The sequence below is a fragment of the Mercenaria mercenaria genome, chromosome 7, assembly GCF_021730395.1.
Source record: "Mercenaria mercenaria strain notata chromosome 7, MADL_Memer_1, whole genome shotgun sequence".
Taxonomy (NCBI): domain Eukaryota; kingdom Metazoa; phylum Mollusca; class Bivalvia; order Venerida; family Veneridae; genus Mercenaria; species Mercenaria mercenaria.
Genome location: NC_069367.1, coordinates 13,583,870 through 13,593,881, shown reverse-complemented (window position 1 = coordinate 13,593,881; position 10,012 = coordinate 13,583,870).

The window sequence follows — 10,012 nt, the reverse complement described above, 5'->3', positions numbered from 1 at the left end:
CGAATATTTCGGAAAAGGAAATTTTAAAATTTTATTTCTCTCCAGGTCAGTCCCTATGAAAATTCGAGTTTTGGGGTGTTTTCGGGTATTTTGCAAGCAAATTCATGCTAGGGTTGTACTAGATGACCAAGCATTTACCTACTTTAAAAATACCCAACGATTGGTAGATCTTTTTATTTTTTGGATTCCTTGCAAGGAATGATAGTATGGTCCTAGGCGACCAGCTACTGATATACTGTCTGTTTTCCGCACTACATTTATTTTTCTGCAGCTTCCCCATTCAAGAGAGAAGGCAAGGGGATGGGGTGTGATATTATTATATCGTCATGTAAGTTGTTGGTCTTCTAGGACCATCACAGCGTTCATTGGAAAGAAAACTTACGTGTGTCGAATTCGGGTTACATTCGGGTGAAACCGTAACATTCTATGCACATATGTGTTTAATAATGTATGGAAATGTGCATAGCGTACTGCTGCTTCCCCATTCAATGTGTCATTTCAAAAGTCATTTTATCCGTGCAAAGTGTGTGTGCCTAGCTACATTATGATACCTTTCGATTGTATTTCTGCAAAGCACAAGGCCCAGGAGAACCTCGTGCGTGCATAGAAATATAAAAGGTTTATTGGCTTGATATTGTCATGTCGGAATGGAAGACCACCTAGAGTTCATCCCAATCAAATATTACTGGCTCTGAAATCTTCGGACTCTGAAATCTTTGCGTGCAGTTAAGAAAAGGATGGTTTAACATAAATAGCCACTTACCTTTATTATGCTATAACGGCTTTAAGCTCTGATTCAGGGCCTTCCCACTTTCAGTATCTAATTTTCTTTGGTCAAATTGCATCAGTGCTTGAATACTTCAGCCTGGATTCTTATAAATCTTTATTTCTCTCCAGGTCGAGTTTTGGGGTGATATTTGGCACCCGGTTATTTTGCATGCATTCCATGCCTTAATAGTTCTAGATGACGAAGCATTTACAAACTTCAAAAATACAACCCGAAACAGACCGGAGCACCACCCTTAATATTGTCAGCTCTCACCAGGTTGATACCTTTGAAAAATTCAATCCTTCGCATGCAATACATGCCTTAATAGTTCTAGATGACCAAGCATTTACAAACTTCAAAAATCCGACCTGAAACAGACCGGAACTGCACCCTTAATATTGTCGTTTTGCTCTAAGTGAAAAAATCGAGTTTTGAGGTGAATTTTGCCATTTATTTCCAGAGTTATGGCCCTTGACATAGTCAAGAACGCACAATTGCACCTTGTGACACACCTAGCTCAAAAACTATTTGATATCGATTGATGAAACCTTGCATGAGTCTTACATATGATATGAATTTGCGCACCTCCTATTTTTCAACTGGCTCCACTCCCTATTTCCAGAGATTTGACCCTAAAATAGTCGAAAATGCACATTTTTACTTTGTGATGTGCCTAGCTCAAGAAATATTTCATATAAATTGATGAAACCTTGCATGAGTCGTTATCGTGATATGAACTTGCACACCAAATTTTCGCATGGGTCCGTCCCCTATCTCCAGAATTATGGCCCCTGAAAGAGTCAAAATGCACAATTCACGTTTTGACGCGCCTAGCTCAAAATGTATTTCATACAAATTCATGAAACCTTGCATGAGCCGTAATCATGATATGAACTTGCACATCTTCTATATTTCATCTGGCTTTACCCCTTAATTTTGAAGTTATGGTCCCTGAAATAGTCAAAAATGCACATTTTCACCTAATGACGTGCCTAGCTCAAAAAGAATTTGATGCAAAATTTATGAAACCCTACATAACTCTTGATTATGGTGTGACCTTGTACACTTGGCATTCTTCTTGAGAATCTTAACACTTATTACATAGTTATGGCCCTTGAAATAGCCAAAATAGTGATTTTTTTGTTTGTGATGCTAATAGCTCAAAAGGTATATGGCCTAGAAAAATTAATCCTTTATATAAAATGTGTGTTGAGGCTATACCCTCCCCATTAAGACTGCAAACATTTGAATTATTACCACTTATTTGTGAGAAATGTACCAGTGGGGGGACACACCCTGTGTCTTACAGTCACATTCTTGTTTTGTAAAAGCATGGAAAACCAGAGGGAGATTTTTCTGTCTCCTAAAGATTTTAAATCAAATTGAAGCATCATTTTATGACATTTTTCATTCAAGTGTATTCTGTTATGAACAAAAAGATCAATTAGATAAGAGTTAAATCCCTAGTTTTATCATGTTCATGGTAATTTCTCCCCTTTATTATTAAAGTATTAAAATGATGGACTATTTCTTTGGATTTCGATGTAATTTCTATTTTTACATATTGCATTTCACAGATACATGTATTTAGATATCTCAACAATTGTAACCAAAATGTAAGTTTTAAAATAGTGTGTAGATTCCTAATTCATTTATTTTAAATTTAACAACATAGGTAAAGGGAGGTAATATTCGGTTTACAAACTTGCATTTAAAATAAATTTTAGCTACATATATATTTGTTAATGTAAGTATTTGACAGGTATAGTTCAAACGTTCTTATATTCAAATCATTCCTTAGGCTAAGTATGTTTGTTAAATTTAAACATATGCTAAAAAACTCTAACTTTGTTGGGCAACTACGGTAGGGAAATCAAATACATTATATGAAAACACTCTCACCTATAATCTCATATGTATGGGACATTCAGTGAACACAGATAAGCGTAAATGATAATTTCGACCGAATCCATTATTTGATAAAAGTCCCATTAACCGCCTGTATTAAGTTTCTTTACTAATTTAAAACATGTCCTTTCTTAAACCTAAATGTCTTCCGGGTTGACTGAGTGTATAACTTTCTATTATTTTAAACATGAAGGTATATATGCGTTATACATTTAAATATTGCAAAAAGTAAACAAGGGAAATGTTACAGATGAACCTGTCTTAGCGGACACCTGTATTAATCAGTCACTTGCCTGCAGCCACTCAGCTAAATTCCCATATTGACTCTTTGTTCTAATTTCAACATGCACTGTGTTTGAAGATAAGTTCGTTTCTGAAAAGATATCATTTAAAGCTACTACCCCACCGCCCGAACAACTTTCCCAACCCCAACCCAATGTTTGTGTATCTTGCATAACATTAAAATGTACTTGTACACCAACGACTACGATACAGCCTCTGCATGTGAAGGGATTGATTTAAGATGAATGGCTTTGACTGTGTAATATAGTATGCTGGTCTCAGTGCTTTCATGAAATCTACCCTTAAAGCAGCCACTTGCCTTAAGCAGTCACACTTTGTCGCTCCCTTGACTAGCTGCTTAAATCAGGTTTGACTATATGTTATTTCAATAAACATGATCAAACCAATGCAAATAGAAATAGGAATATTATATATTCGTACGTCATATATATAAATATAAGCAAATCCCGTGGATTGACTACACGTGTGCATTTATTTGAAACTTACAAAGGAGTGCTTATTCTAAAAATGAAGCTGTATATATATTACTTTATGGTATTGTCAAATATAAACATCTAATGTAAATAGGGGTTGCGAGGGGGGAACTCCAGTTACAGTCGCATATTTTGAATCACTTTCTGCTTGGAAACCTCGTGTTGGTTGTAGAATTCTTCATAAATGAGGAAGCCATCAAGTTGGCTCACGGAAGATCGGTAGTTCTTCCCAGGTGCCTGTTCATGCCTGAAATATATATGAGAGACACATAATTTCGAAAAGGCTGTAGATATTGTGTAGTCTTTCCGCTGTTTATTTAAACATATTCAGTATCAACTAACGAAAGGACATTATTTTGTGTCATGTATGGGTAATATTAAAACAAAATTAAAATAAATCGCCAGCTTATTTTTTTATATTGCACATAGATTAAGAAAGAACATGTTTCAAAAAAAGACAAAAACAAACACAAAAAACTAATAACATATTGCCGTAAAATTATGTGAAAATTGTACTCAAATATTAAACATTGACAATGGCTGAAACTCGACATGTCTACAGGCTCATATCTGGTTGCATCCGCATGATGCGTAATTTCTACAATGTATAACAAATTATATTGCAGTTAAACTTCCTTTCTGTCTAGCAAAAGTACAGTGAATGCGGTTATCATGTTTTCCCAACAAAAATATTTAATCAAGTTTATAAACTTATTTCTAAAAATAATCATCATCGGATACTCCTTAAATACATTGTTTTGTTGAAAACGGCCATTTGGGCCATTTTTCCTCATTGTATTTATAGACAAACTGGTGACAACAAATTATGTCTGTTTTAAAGTAAATCCTTTGTGAGGTTCTATGTAATGTAAGGTGTTGAATGTCATAAATGTCATCAAATTTATTAATTATTATTATTCATTAAACAGTTTCGATGCTTAGTTCAATGAGTTGTAGGAAAAGCATGTCCGGTCATTGTTTCATAATATAGCAGACATTGGTTGATGACGGACGGAACAGGTGTGGGACTCTGGTAGCTAGCTCTTCGATCAACCTCTCGAGACGGACTGGTTTGATATTTGTCCTCTGCCCTGCTTCGTCGTGCCCTCTTGGTGCTCTGGCACCTGCTAAGTCATTGAGTACATAAGTATTTGGGTTCCATTGGGTTCCATGGGATTTGGTTTATCTATCTTTAAATGAGAATATTTCGTGTTTTACGATGTGTTCTTTTGGTTACTGTTGCATGTGTTAGGGATTCACCTTGCGGGAAACAATTTTATTTGCACTTGTGTCTTGTACTATAAGAACATGGCAGGGCTTAGAGAGTGAGGTTTGCTACTAGTAAACTAGTTTAAACACCCAAGTGGTGTTTCTGCCCATGACTGTTCCAAGGCCGTGTTCATGTATGTATCTTGTAAACATTTTGTTGCTTAACTTTGTTAGGGATGGGTCGTCATTAATTTCCGGGAAAAAATGTGATCCGACCCATTTGTTTTGAACAAATTACATGTGCCTGCTTTCATATTTATTCAATTATGTACTTATTATGTTACATGTTTTAAAAAGCAATAAATGATTTCTTGTGTCTGTTTGTCAGTTCTTAGTTATTAATGCGCCAGTTTGTAATGATAACAATTATTATACTTAAGTTATCTCATAATTATACCCATTACCGTATAGCAGTGGTCGGAGCCCAATTATTAATATTGTTGTCAACGCTGAATATTTTCTCATCTTCATGTCCTGTTTCATACGGAAGTGAACAGAGCTGGATAATATCTAATGTGCTAGGTAATATCTAATGTCTCTCATAATGTCGTAGTGAACGGAGATAGATAATATCTAATTTCCATCATCTTTTTGTAGTTAACAGGTTTAGATTAATATCTAATGCCCAGTGCCCTAATGTATTAACGGAGCTAGATAATATGTCTAGAGCCTAGTATCATATTGTGGTGACGGTTCAATAGAAAGATAGTTATTCATGTGTGAATGAGTTATTACACAGAGTCCTTAATCATCTCAACAAAACATTGTTAAAAGTTACTTGTCGTACGCATTTTCTTCCTCTTTGCATATATTAGGATATAATATGAATAGTCATGGAAAAGCATACCAAATAAGTTCTCCTAAATATATTTCTATTTTTATGATCCTATTTTCATAAAGAATATTTTGCTTCTGCTATTAAACTGTTCAAAATTTGTTATAAATATTTAAGTTAGTTCTAAAGAATAAGCTTAACTTATAAGCTCTGATATTTTGTTAATGTACAAATACTATCCTTCTAAAATTGCCGTTTTTTTAGGCTAACAATTTTAAAACGGATGTTCTGACGTCTGCATGAACCACGACTGGTAAACTACAGAGCTACCTCTTTAAGAGATATACGGTAAACTGCTCTGTCGCAACTTCCGAGGTAGTGCACGTCGCGATAAAAAAAACATCAACAAAGGCGAGTGTCATCATATCTTTTGCATTTTTACAAGCAGTGTATCGAATATCAAAAATCGGGGAATGGTAGGCGATGTAGATATAATTTAACTTTAAGAGAACTTTAAGTTTGCTAATTCATTCTTAATTTGTGGTCGTGGTGATGTTTACCAACAAGCTGATTGTGCAGTAAATTTGGCCATTTCGTCATGAAAGCACTTTCATTGTCAACTATTTACATTATAACTAATAGTAAGAAGCAAACCGAGTAGGCGTGAGATAGCTGTAAAATGAACAATGCATTTGGAAATAAAATATGTACCGAAAATGGTTCGGGATTAAAATTATTCACTTTTTATTGAGAGAGATAGCTCTGTCGTGAAGGAGATAGTCATGTCGCTAAGGAGATAGATCTGTGCTGCATGAACAGAGCTCTGTGCTCATAATTTAAACGTTTCAATATTTACAATAGCTTGTCCTCATTTGAAATTATATAAAGTTACTGTTCCATTTGATATGCATATGTATGAATTTTTCAAGTATTGTTTTGATAAAGGTTTTTCATGAGTTTATACTTGTAAATTTTGAATAGTTGTACATTCTGTTTAATTTTTTGCTCAGACGAGTTATTGTGATCACTCGATGTCCGTCGTCACTCGTCTGTCTGTCTCTCTGTCAACATTTAGCTTGTGTATGCAATAGAGGCTGTATTTTTCAATTGATCTTGGTCAAGTAAGAAAATGTATTATCTGGGGTCCAAAACTAGGTCACTAGGTTAAATTAAAGAAATACCTTACCTATGCAATAGGATCTGCATTTTACACTCTATCTTTATGAAATGTTATGAGAATGTTTGTCTTGATAAAATCTTGGACAAATTTGAATATGGCTTAACTGGAATAAAAAACTAGGTCACCGGGTTAAATCAAAGGAATTCTTTAAATATGTGATAGAGGCTGAAGTTTTTCAATTGATTTCATGAAATTTGGTCAGAATGATTACCTTGATGAAATCTAGGTCAACATTTAATATATTTATTTTTCACTTGTGTACAATACTAAAACATCACGTTTACTGGCCACCCTGAGTACTTAGACTCAATGTTGTTATAATCATTTTGACCTCCTTGGATCAATATATACCAATGGCGAAATTTAAGTGCACTAAAAGGATATTCAAAATGTGTTTATGAGCAAGTAGTCGAACCACTTGCCGCTAAATGGTACGATATCCACCTGCGCTGTACGCGCATATATATACTATAATAATGAGCCGTGCCATGAGAAAACCAACATAGTGGGTTTGCGACCAGCATGGATCCAGACCAGCCTGCGCATCCGCGCAGTCTGGTCAAGATCCATGCTGTTTGCTTTTAAAGCCTATTAGAATTGGAGAAACTGTTAGCAAACAGCATGGATCCTGACCAGACTGCGCGGATGCGCAGGCTGGTCTGGATCCATGCTGGTCGCAAACCCACAATGTTGGTTTTCTCTAATTAATTTATAAAGTGTCATATGAAATTACCAATTAGATGAGGTGGGAAAAATCATATTTTAATGGAATATTACGGTTATTGAGACACTTATACAGCTGCATGATGAATTTACAATTGTACGTTTAGTGTAACTATGTAGCATGAGTAACGTAATAATCAAGACCTGATATTAAGGTAGTTGTGTACTTATGATAAACCCGACGTAACAGTGTAACGACATTTATCCGGACAAGGTAGAATAAAGTTTGGACGCACTATAAAGAAACTGTGGTTAATGATCGACATCTATTTGAGAAAAAGGAAATATTTGTCTTCTTTGTGTAAAATATTTCCTGATAACGTTTTTCTCTAACTGAAACTATCATCGACGTGAAGAATGAATGCCCTGTTTTAGTGACTTTCATCATTCATTTAATCACTGTCGGCTTTTCTTCAGTAGACAGCCTGGTGATATTTTTATTTACAGCATGAGAGTCATTTTACATCATGGTATGACATCATGGTACAATGTAACTCCAGTTTTTACAGCACCGATGTAAATAACAGAAACTCATGTACGGCAAGCAAGAAAAACATATACTAGTATCCCACTCAAAATGCCTTGCGTAACAGTGTTTTGAGACGCTCCCTTTAAATGGATCGATGCGTATTTAAATCCATTTGTGGTTGTATTATCGTACAGAAGTCTGAACGCCGCGAACAGGAACTTGGAAATATATTTTGCGTTGAAAAAAGGTATAGATTCTTTTGTTTTTTATTTAGCATGCTTTATGTTATATGAGGGTCAGTCCAAGAGTTGTTGGACAGCTCAAGTGCACTTTTTGATACTGCCTCTCAGTTTATCGTAAAGGGCCATTAGGTCAACGGAGATGAAGTAAAATGCTGGTTCGTTTATAAAGAGATAATAATGAAGTGCTTGTTTGTATTTTTATACTAAGTCTTATAAAAGTAAAGTTTCTTGTTTAACGTGGAGGACGGAAGTTCCAACCTGGTATGGGTGGAAAAAAAGATATTTCCAGGCGATCCCACGGCAAGTGTCATATCTACCTCTCCAACACACAGACTAGGCCGATACTGCTGGAAACAGTATCAATTAAAGTAAATCCCCTGGCTCTGAACACTAGTCGGGTTGTAGTTTAAATATAAAGCTTGTAGGTATTCTTTAGAGAGGATATTACATGAGTGTCTTTCATATTGATTTATTAAACGAGTTGAATAAAATAATAAAATGCGAGACTCAGCCGAGCATTTTATCAATTTTATTTAACAAGTTTAATAAATTCAATGTGAAAAGTCACAAATGTAATATTCACATGTTAGCCTTTCCTGTCGAAACATCAAAAATTCTATTTTCATTTACAGTATAAAAAAGACAATTTTACCAACGTCTCCGGATCCTATACTATAAACGACGTCGACGTCAAAGCTTTATTACACTTGTGTATTATCGTTTTTATTTAATGGCTTTATTACACTCACGCGACGTCAAACATGTGATAAATAATGTTAGGCAGTCTAACAGAATGCGTTGCAAACTCTAAACGATGACACTGTTTGACACAGCAGATAATTCAGTGCGACACAGCATCATAGTGATGAAAAGGTGTTATTTCTTAGGTAAACATGTACCTGTGGTATTGACAGTTGATATATCTATGAGTTTCGAAACATGCTTTGAACATTTTATGCATGTGGTGTTACGTCAGAGAGTAACACATTCTTGTAACAGGAAATAAAAGCAACAGAAAGACAAACCGGCAGCTATTAACAATAACAAAATTTTATTCATGAATTTAAGCAAGAATGCAAATACAAGAACTGTAGAATCCAATAATGGGTAAAAATAGTCCAAATCCAGTCCAGGTCAAATTTAAATCCAGTCGGAATGAATTGCACGATATTTCACACTGTTCAAAAGTAACTTTAATATAGCCAAAAAAATAACAATTCCTCACTGAAAGATAGCTTTTTGTGCCCTGCATGAGTGGTGGGGGCATATAGATTTGGTCTTGTCCGTGCGTCCGTGTGTGCGTCCGTGCGTGCATGCGTCCGTCCGAAGTTTGTGACGCGCCTAGCTCAAAAAGTATTTGATATAAATTGATGAAACCTTGCACGAGTCTTATCATGATATGAACTTGCGCACCTCCTATCTTTCGTCTGGTCCGCCCCCTATTTTTAGAGTTATGACCCCTAAAATAGCCAAAAGTGCACATTTTCACCTTGTGACACGCCTAGCTCAGAAAGTATTTGATATAGATTCATGAAACCTTGCATGAGTCTTAATCATGATATGAACTTGCGCACCTCTTACTTTTCATTTGGGTCCACCCCCTATTTTCAGCGTTATGCCCCTGAAATAGTCAAAAATGCTAATTTTCACCTTGTGACGTGCCTAGCTCAAAAAGTATTTCATATAAATTGATTAAACCTTGCATGAGTCTTAATCATGATATGAACTTGCGCACCTCCTATTTTTCTTTGGGTCCACCCCCTATTTTCAGAGTTATGGCCCCTGAAATAGTCAAAAATTTTCACCTTGTGACGTGCCTAGCTCAAAAAGTATTTCATATAAATTGATTAAACCTTGTATGAGCCTTTGTCATGATACGAACCTGCACACCTCCTATTTTT